We start from the raw sequence: 11244 nt of genomic DNA on the forward strand, positions 1-11244 counted from the left end.
ATTATTCTAATACATAAAAAAGTTCAAAACTTAACAAACAAAATAATGAAAATTAACAAAGTAATTTAAACCATTTCATTTTGAGAATTGCTTGTAGTGAATTAAATCAATTATTTCTGTTGTTAGTTGTAAAAGCACACAGTCTTTTGACAATTAGAGATTTATACGTGAAATAATTGATTGAAATTTTAAAAATTCAAATTGTATTTTATTTAAACTAATATTTTTACGGAAAAATAGTTAATTGTTTATTATTTCTCATTTCCGATGGTAAGCAAATGTTTAGACAATATTTGTTAAGCAGAACATTCCCTAACTATAAGGTATTATTTTACCAAAAAATAATAAAATTAACAAAAAACTCAAGATATTAACTGGAATTTGAAAAAGGAAAAATATTTTGATGATATCATAATTCTAATCCAAAATAAAAATGTGACAATAACTAAACCAAAATTAATATTGTTGCAATTTTTTGGGGGTTTTCCCATTTACATAATGTTAGTTATCAATTGGCAAAATATATATTTTTTACCTGACTTTTACAACTAATATATATATGATCAACAAAATTTCTACTAAAAATACGAAAGAAAAATTGTTTTGTGATAAAATTTGTATAAAAATATTTTCAACATTAACTTAATTATTTTATGATATAACAATATATACATAAATAGAATTTCTGAATTTAAGGAATAAGATTTTATTGTTTTACGAAATAAAAAATAACATAAATCTGTCATTCCAAAAAACAGCGAGAAACCCACGATAGGTCACTCATGGCAGCTGACAAATGTTCTGTTGATGTATCAGTATAGTAAAAAAGTGCATAAGATATATGTTTTCTAAAAAAAGTGATTGAAATAATATTGCTAATTTAATTAAGAATATCAGTACTTTGTATTTTTTTTGGTAGATATAATCCCACTATATATTGGTAGATATAATCCCACTAGTGTATTTTTGGAATAGTATTTTTTTTACTAATTACATAATTTTAATTACAATTATTATTTTAACAATAACAATTACGTATTTCCCTTTTTCATTATTATTTTATTTATATACTTACAAACTGGAGCAATACTCTTTATTTCATTCTACATCACCATACCATAAATAAATTCACACTCATTCAATAGCACACATATAAAAATTCCTTCGTGAAAACAAAAACAATTTGAATAACTCTAATAATTCATGAAACAATTCATACAAACGTTGTATCATATCAAAGCAAAAATATATTCGCGGCAGCATACGATCATATACATACATAACAAACCTACATTCGAATGATCGTTTTATTTTTGTAGGACACAATACTCACTCACTTTTCAATGTCAGTGAGCGAAAGAATGTTACAGAATTGACGAGTAAAGTGAAACATGTGAAACATTGAAGATGACAAATGAATGTGCTTGTGCAGCTCTTTCATGAGTACTGAAAGAAACATAAGCATAAAACGCTCAGTGCTCAGTTGAAAACGCTCAGTGCTGAGCTGAAAACGCTCAGTATGATGAATGATTCACTTCGCTCAGTTGAGTGAATCGTTCAATTGAACTAGGTCATTCATGAGCTACACAACTCTACTATTATTGATTTGATTAAGGATAATTTTCAGCAGAAAATTCAATCAACTCTTGAGCCATTTGAAACGTTGCCTTAATTTAGTAGAATCAAAAGTATCGGTTGTGGTATTTGTGCTTTCATCTTCGGTAGACTCATCATTGTTGCCGCGTTATATAAAAATCGTGTAGAAAAAGTCGCGTATTTAAAAAAATGGATGCTAATTTGAGTTCGCGTTATATCGAATTCGTGTAAATAAAGTACCGCGTAAATGGAGGCTTACCTGTAAATTTTTTTAAAAAATATAGGAAGACAATTATTTTTTAATCTTTTTAGAATTTTTAGCAAAGTTGTACCATGAGGTAAACCTAAACAACTTTTGTGAAAATTAAGTTTTATTTTACTATTTCTCAAAATATGTTAATTATTTTCTTAAACTTCTTGTTCAAGTGGCCTGAGACACGTTAATGGTCTGGGGAATTTTTAAAATATTTAAAATATTTATTTTACTGTAGTTTTCATTAATATAAATAAATCTACATATTTCTGTAAAATAATGCTAAATGTTAACACATTAACGCCGGCTAGGTAGAAAAATACTCAAAAATAGAGCAATTTTATAAAAATTCTAGAAAAATCTACAAGAGAGCTATTAAAAATCTTTTTTCGGGAACAGATAAAGTAAGAATCAAGCTACGTAAATTTTTTCGGTAATATTAGGTCATGCCATGGAGGGGAACTAGAGGGCCAAAGTTGAGCAATTTTACAAAATCCCAAAATTCAAAAATAAATTGCTCTAGAAAACGGGGGGAGTGGAAGTCCACAATGTCCTCCCTGTGCCCATTAGTCTTGAATGTTCTCTATCAGTAAAAAAAAATAACTAAGTGATTAGACCCATAATAGAAAACATCTAAGGGTATAATAATACATGATTATATAAAATATTTAGATGTGGGAAGATTGACACAACCTAACTAAATTTTTTTCGACCATGATATAATGATGCCAAACTTGTTATTTTATACTGATGGTGATTACCGCAATTATCTTATGTTGAAAAAAATGGCAGTGATGTGTGTGAAGGGGTTTTTAGGCCCCACAGTTCGAGGTGACAGTCCGAAACCAGCAATGTCAGAGTTACATCAAGTTAGAGTCAACCAGGTGTTTATACACTAGTGAAAATTAGTGTAGTTTACTGGTGTATTGTGTCCTTGTCGAACTGCTGGGGAGTGTTAGATAGTTCCATTCCTCCTCAATTTGTTATTCATTTGTGAAAACTTTTTTAACAATAGTCATAGAAAAGATGAATAGGCTTATTAGTGATGCAGAAATTGCCCATAAACCTATATATTTTCTATATAATGTTTCCTAGACTTTCTGTTCATTAACAAAAGTATGTATAGTTCTATATTATGGAGACCAATATTTCCATTATTTTCAACTTCAAGATACATCTTTAGATCTTATAAATACACTCCATCTCTGACTGAGCAGTCTTTTTAGTTATTTGTATTTCATCTGACATTATAAATAATATTTTCTGAAAGTATCAACCTTATCTGATGGGCAATATCTGTGGTTTGCACAATTATTTTCCTCATCCATTTATCATTGTTAGCAACAACTGTTAAAACTTTAAGATGTTGAAGAATTTTCGATAAATTTTAGAACTTTGTCAATTTTTAACGACTTATTATTGAATGGTGAAGTCACAAGATTTTTTATAAAGCCAGACTAGATCTATTAATGGTAAATGGTAAACATTACACAACTAGTAAGATATGTTGTTTCAACTTTTCACCATCTATATGATAGCTAGGCAGGCGCGGATCCTGGTCAACCATTTGGGGGGGAAAAAATTAAAATTTGTTCTACATTTTTGTTTTCCTTTTTTATATGAAAAATTTTTGGTTTTGGGGAGGGGGAATTCCTATTTCCCCCTCTGAATCCTCGCCTGTAGCTAGGTGTTGATAAGTCTACAACATAATCATCAAAACATTGAAAAAAATACGTTAAGGGCTTCCTTTTTCTAAGTAGCTAACTAAAAAACACTTACATTTTAGAACCCATATGTGCCGAAGTGGGTAGAAAAATACCCAGACACTGCAGGCTCAGGTGTGGTAGAAAAAAAAAATAAAAGTATTCATATAAATGCCTGAGGTAATGTCTGTACAAAATTTCATCAAAATCGGACAACGGATTCGGGGGTCAGGCATTAATGGGTTAAGGAGTTTTCAAATTAATTTTATATAAATAGTAACATTTTGCATATATCTGACTTTGGACTTAGATGCGCTTCCCGAAATTGTTGTCCCAATTGGCCGAAATTTTCAGCACACTTTGAAATCTAAAAACAAAATCGGCGTCATTTAATATACATTAGGATGTAGGATTTTTTACATTTTTCGTTATATCTTTGGCATTTAAAGTCAGATCTTAAATTGTGATATATCAATATTTTTGTCTCGAGAATACCAATATTTTGGTCTAAGGGACATTGACCTCAAGTATCCCATTCAAGTATTTATCCATCAGATCTTTGTTCCTAACCACCTAATGTACCACCCTAATGTCATAAAATTAAAGCTCGCAAGAAATCATTAAACTTTTGCTAAAGAAGTAATTCGTTATAGGAAAAATATCATCTATCAAATCTATCTATCGAGGAAACTCAAATGTTGTCAATACCTAACAAATATATATACTTTATTTGTAGTTAAACCCTAACTATTGTTAATATATGTATATATTAATAAAAAGCCAAAATTGTGTAATTGCCTGTACCACAGTGTGCCAAAGAAAGTAAAATATACACACTATAATATAAAAGCCTTTAAATGCATCTGCACTTTTCAGTTTCCTTTAAAACTGGATTATGTTGACGATAAAATCTATACCGCAGTACAGTTCTCTTTTTCTGTTTCGTTTTTCTGCGCTTCAAACAACAAGAAACATATTTTTTTCCAAAGAATTGAAAGACATACATACATATTTAACATTTTTTACCCTTGAGTCATGTGTATGACAGTGTGTATTTTGACTCCTACTAAACATTGTAGACTTGACTGTAGAGATGTGATATTCGATGTTGTTGTTCCCTGTTAGAGATTTGTATTGTGGATACGCGCACTTTGTCAAACTGACATTTTCGTTTTTATTTGCTGGCTAAAGTAAATTTGCTCAAATCTTGAGCCACTAGTCGTCTCGATTGTTTGTATTTTGTGTTTTTGCCTTTATTTTCTACAATTTGTTTTTTTCATCTATCAGTTTTGGCTTTTTGTCGAAAATCATCATAAAGATGTGGAACAATTTAGAGCAGAAGAGTAGATTTTTGGTATGATTTTTATTTTGACAATGACAGCAATTGGGTTCTTTGTCACAATGTAAGATAAGCCTCGATTTTTTTGTTATTTATTTAAATGTCAGTCTGTTACACAGATACTAAAGTGTGAATGTGTTGGTGGAGTTTGTTTTGCTATGATTTTGGTTTTCATTTCATTTTATTCCATTTTTTTCTTTATTTGTTTCAGGAGGCGTTTTGGGGGAATAATATAAAGTCGTTATACAAATTGGGCGCCAGAACTGTAAATGTCATCAGTGCCTTCATTTATTGTAATTTAAGCTGTTTTTATATAATTTTCTAAATCTGTTTTTATTGCAGGTAAATTGATGTTTGCCGTTTCGAGTATTTATGTATGTATGTGTTTGTCTGTCGGTATTTATATTCTTGGGTGTAGATACATTTTAAAGACCGACAAACAGACGTAATTATTTTTAAATATTTATGGAAAATAGAAGTTTAAAATTGTATATTGTATTTATATAGCAGAAACATTTTTTATAAAATCTTAGCTGCAATGCACAGTGGTGTAGAATCAAAATATTTTGGAAATTCTGTGTAGAATCAAAATATTTTGGAATCTGCAATTACTAAATGGCTAATCCAGTTGGCATGAAGTTTTACACATACGTAGTAGAGTAATATTCGGATCTCTTTGGGATCAAGTCTCTTTTTGATAAGATATTTAATTTCGTTATAACTATCAGTGTATAAATATTTTAATTCAAAACTCCTCACACGCAGCTCTAGTTAATACGATTATTTTTAGCAAATTTAAAATTTTTCACATTTTTAGATAGAAAATTAACATGCCAAAGTATAATTAAGAGGTATATAGAAGGTTGGATTAAAAAGTCTGTTCCTTTTGGAATGAAACATAGGTTTGGTGAGATGAATTCATCGTTGGAGTCAAATATATTTCACTCGGGGCTAAATTTAATGTAAGTCGCGAAAAAGTTGGTATCGCAAACAAATTTCTCATTTTTCAAGGCAACGACCCCGAGCCCACATCAGGTGTTGCAAAGCTTTGGTTGATCCATAACTGTCCCAGACATATATAAACGCCTGAACAGAGCCCATACTTTAATGTAATTGACCATCTTTGGAAGGAATTAGATAGGAGAGTGCAACAAATAAAATTTAACACGATAGTCCAGCTAGAAGAGTACTTACTTGAAACATGAAACTCAGCAGAGCTGGAAGTGTGCCAAAACTTGGTAAAATCGATCACAGGTCATTCTAGACCACAAATGATATGCAACTAAATATTTATCTCACACTTTGGAAGTTATCTTTTACTTTGTCCGAATATGTGTTGAGCGCAAGAAATTGAGTTATTTTAGTTTTTTTTTAATTTTTGTAATTTTTTTAGATATATAGGTATGTAGAGTGTAAATAGAAGCGAAAAAAACTATTTTTTTGTTCATTATTATGATGTTTAGATCACATTTGCATCAGACAAAATCCAAAACGAATTTTCTGAGCGAAGCATGTTTTTGATACACCCCAGAGGAGGAAAACTTTACGCTCCGCCATAGGCCCGCAATGCAAATGATGTTTGGTAAGCGAAGAATAATTGGCTTTGTAGTTCTTTATTTCATTGAGAGTTAGATTACATAAATAAATTGCTTCGGATTGGAAATTATTTCATTTCTATTGAGAATTATTTCATTACGAGTTATTTCGCTTTTTTTGGGACTAATATTTTTAAAATTATGAAACCGCCGATTATTGGGAGTAATTTAATTTTACCCTTTGATAGTTATTTAATTTTGGTACCGTGAAATAACACCCAAATGAAATAACTCCCGACGAAAAAATGAAATAACACCCAACAAATTTTTCATATTTCATTATGAAACAACTCCTAACTCATAGGGAGTTATTTCATAATTTTCTGTTGGGATTTATTTCATAATGCAATAACTCCCAATGAAATTGTAGTTGCGTTTTATTTCATTTTATTTTGGGAATTAGAAGTTATTTCACTGTATTGGGAGTTATTTCATTTTCATTTGCATAAGCAGAACCCATAAATATCAGAAACTGTCTTCACTCAGAAAAGTTTTTTGCATTGCCGGCCTTCTGCCGGGCGCAAAGATTTTCTCCTCTGGGGTGTATCAAAAACCGGCTTCGCTCAGAAAAGATTCTTTTTACATCGTCGGCCTTTGTTAGGTTGCAACGATTTCTTAATATGGTGCAAAATGAAAATCGGCTTTCTGAAATATTATAAAACCTTTCTGCAATGAAAGAAATCTTTTCTGAGCGAAGCCATATTTTGATACACCCCGAAGGAGAAAACCTTAGCAATGCAAAACAAATTTTTTGAGTGAAGCCAGTTTTTGACACATCCGAGAGGAGTAAAACTTTGCGCTAAGCTATAGGCCCGCAATGCAAAAAATGTTTGGTAAGCGAAGAATAAATAAATTGCTTCGGGTTGGGAATTATTTAATTTCTATTGGGAGTTATTTCGCTTTTTTGGGACTAATACTTTTAAAATTATTATTATACCAATGTTAGCTAATGAATACTTTGAAAACCAAGAAATCCCCAAGTGCTCTTAAAGATTAATTTCCATTTTTGGACTGTTATTGAAAATTTTAGACCTTAACCCATTAACGCCGAATGGGTAGAAAAATACCCAAAAAGAATTGCAATTTTAGAAAAATTCTAGAAAATTCTAGGAGAGTGATATATAAAATCTTTTTTCTGGAATAGATAAAGTAAGAACCGAACTACTAAAAATAATTTGTTCGGTAATATTAGGTCATTCCTAGGTGGGGAACTAGTGGGCCAAAGTTGAGCAATTTTACAAAATCACAAAATTCGAAAATAAACGGCTCTAGAAAACGGGGGAGTGAAAGTCCCCCATGCCATCCATGTGTCTAATAGTCTTAGATGTCCTCTATCAGCAAACAAAATAACCAAGTGATTAGACCAACTTTCCTAAGCTACAAGTACGATTTTGTATATTGGGTATAAAAATACCCACTTCGGCATATGTGGGTTCTAAAACATATGAAATATGAATTTAATTTTTGAAGTAAAAATTTAGTTTTTTCTTAAGAAAATCATAATAAAAACATTTAAAGGTATGAGAATGCATGATTATATAAAATATTTAGATGGTGGTTGACACAACCTAACTAAAATTTTTTCGACCATGAAATAATGATGTCAAACCTGTACTTTTATATTAATGGTGATTACCACAATTATCTTATGTTGAAAAAAATAGTAGTTATGTGTGTGTAGGGGTTTTTAGACCCCACAGTTCACATGGTGGCAGTCTGAGCAATCTAATCTAATTTCAGAATTAGTAGGATTGTCCTAAGAGGAAGTCAATTGACTCTTTGGGGACAATAGCTACATTTTGGCGATTGCAAATGGACAATTTACTCTGCATTCGAATCTTGAATTCTGAAGTACAATACAAAAAAACAAGTGTCAAATGTCCCCATATCTAGATTTCTTAGGACCAGTAAAGTGACGACTGCCTCCGCCTTGCAATACCTGGGAATGTTTAAGTAACAACCGTCTCCACTCTGCATTACAACGAGTACATTCTTGACGAATGACCCAATACATACAAGTTAGAGTCAACCAGTTGTTTAGACAACAGGGAAAATTAGTGTAGTTTACGGTTGTATTGAGTTCTTGTCGAACTACTGGGTAGTGTTAGAGAGTTCCATTCCTCCTCAATTTGTTATTCATTTGTGAAAACTTTACCAGAACCATTCTTAAGTTACCATGTTACCATAGCCTTATTAATAGTCATAGTAAAGTTGAGTAGGAATAATAAAGTGATGCAGAAATTCCCAACAACCCCATATATTTTTATATAATGTTTCCAAGACTTTCTCTTCATTAACAAAAATATGGTCCTTTATTATGGAGACCAATATTTCCATTATTTTCAATGTCAAGATACAACTTTAGATCTTATAAATACACTCCATCTCAGACTTACCAGACTTTTCATTAGTTATTTGAATTTCATCAGACATTATAATATTTTCTAAAAGTGCCAACCTTATCTGATGGAAAATATGTGTGGTTTACGTCGTTATTTTCCTCATCTATTTATAATTGTTAGACAACAACTGTTAAAACCTTAAGATGATGAAGAATTTTCGATAAATTTTAGAACTTTGTCAATTTTTACCGACTTTTTATTGAATTTCGTTTACTCTATCAAAGTAATAATAATCCAGATAAACCATTTGGTGGGTGGGGGTGTGTGGTTAGTTTTTGGAATTTGAAATTGTTCTACATGTTTCTCTTTTTTTCCTTTTTTAACTGAATAATTTTCGGTTTTGGGGGGGAGGGAGAATTCCTATTACCCCCCTCTGGATCCGCGCCTGTAGCTAAGTATTAATAAATTTACAACATAATCATCAAAACATCGAAAAAAATGCGTGAAGGGCCTTGTTTTTCTAAGTAGCTAATTAAAAAAAACATACATTTTAGAACCCATATATGCCGAAGTGGGTAGAAAAATACCCATACCCTGCAGGCTCACGAAAATTAAAAATATCCACGGCAATATAAATGCCTTAAGTACCGTCTGTATAAAATTTCATCAAAATCGGACGCCGGATTCTGGGGTTAGGCATTAATGGGTTAAGATATATTTTTCGAAAGTTTCATTATAATCGGCCTAAAAATATATAGGCTAACACACACCTTATAGTATACCGATCAACTCAGAATCACTTTCTGAGTCAACTCAGAATCACTTTCTTAAACGATGCCCGTCTGTCCAATAAAATTTGGTAAATACAAGTCTTTCTAGCCAAGGACAAAACCTATTGAAACTAGCTGAAATCAGTCCATTATTTCATCAAGCCCCCATACAAATGTCTTCCCGAAATTTGACTTTATCGGTCATAACTCTTTAATTTATATAGGTATCTACACAAATTTCGCTCCAAATAAGTTTTATATACACAAAATTCATGTCACCAAATTTTGTTACGATCGGTCCATAATTAGTCATAGCTTCCATATAAGACCCGTTTCCGAAAATCACTTTAACGTGCATAAATCTCCTAAATATACACATAAAATTCAACAAATATATCCTTCATATATACATAAACGACTTAACACGGCCTAATTTCATAAGTGGTAATAGCTCCCATATCACTCACGAATACAAATTATTGAAATTTTAAAAGAAAATAGTTTTTGCTCATTTACTTAGTGTAAATGGGAAAAAGTAATTATTTAGTAGCAAAACTTTTACAAAAACTGAAAAAATAATGCCAAGCTATAGAGGATTTTGTTTACTTTTCAAAAATGTATATATATAACTTTTAACAATTAAAAAATCATGGAATTCCTTTTTGAAAAATATGGCAAAAAATGTTTTTTATTGAATTTTTGCATAGATACAAATTTTTCAAATTGAAATTAAATTGTTATTTATGAATAGTTGTTAGTGAAAATTCACAGATATGCAGAATTTCTATTTAAAATGAAAAAATAAAATCAAATTTTGAAATTTATTATCACCAATCCTGCAATTCCCAAAAAAGTGTTGAAAAATCCCAAAAATGGGAATTTTTAGTTTTTTTTTGGCTATAATATCCATACCAGGGTCGGGGTTAAAAACATATTGGTCCATCTAAAATCGCCTACTATATATAGAACCGAAAGGTTGTTAGATCAACTCGTGGCTGCGACTTATTTTTTTATTTTCTATTTTTGTACATACAGTATCGAGCATGAAAAATATAACGCCATGCAATGTGATTTTCAACAGCACTGATTTTGCTCAAAAAGATATCCAATTGTCCACATCTGCTGTTTATACCCTACACCACCATAGTGGGGAGGGTATTATGCGTTTGTGCAGATGTTTGTAACGCCCAAAAATATTAGTCTAACACCCACCTTAAAGTATACCGATCGACTTAGAATCAATTTCTGAGTCGATTAAGCGATGTCCGTCCGTCCGTCCGTCTGGTTGGCTGGCTGGCTGGCTGGCTGGCTGTCCATGTAAACCTTGTGCGCAGAGTACAGGTCGCAATTTTGAAGATATTTCGATCAAATTTGTTACATATTATTTTTTCGGCCCAAGGACCAAGCCTATTGAAACTGGCTGAAATCGGTCCATTATTTCACCTAGCCCCCATACAAATGTCCTCCCGAAATTGGACTTCATCGGTCATAAATGTTTAATTTATATATATATCTTCACAAATTCCGCTTGAAATAAGTTTTATATACACAAAATTCATGTCACCAAATTTTGTTACGATCGGTCCATAATTAGTCATAGCTCCCATATAGACCCGCTTCCGAAAATCACTTTAACGTGCATAAAT

This window comes from Calliphora vicina, chromosome 1, assembly GCF_958450345.1.
Source record: "Calliphora vicina chromosome 1, idCalVici1.1, whole genome shotgun sequence".
In the NCBI taxonomy this organism is placed as follows: domain Eukaryota; kingdom Metazoa; phylum Arthropoda; class Insecta; order Diptera; family Calliphoridae; genus Calliphora; species Calliphora vicina.